Source organism: Fundulus heteroclitus, chromosome 20 (genome assembly GCF_011125445.2).
Source record: "Fundulus heteroclitus isolate FHET01 chromosome 20, MU-UCD_Fhet_4.1, whole genome shotgun sequence".
Lineage (NCBI taxonomy): Eukaryota > Metazoa > Chordata > Actinopteri > Cyprinodontiformes > Fundulidae > Fundulus > Fundulus heteroclitus.
In genome coordinates, this window is record NC_046380.1 from 35,603,713 (window position 1) to 35,603,942 (window position 230).

Here is a 230-nt window from a genome sequence, read left to right on the forward strand (position 1 = left end):
TGCCAGAATCACAGATGCAGTCTCTGGGCTAATTGCGCGGCAGCCCTGTGGAGAAGGCGGCGCAGGTGCTCCCTCCCTTTGTCGAGTCCCCTCGGTGTGCGCCGCTTCCTTTGTGTCTCCTGGAACTCTTTTGAGCAAATATTTTCTGTGCTCTTCCTCGCAAAGAATGTAATTGCAAATTAAACCAGGAGAAGGATAAATGGGAAAACAAAGGAAACGTGAAGACGAGG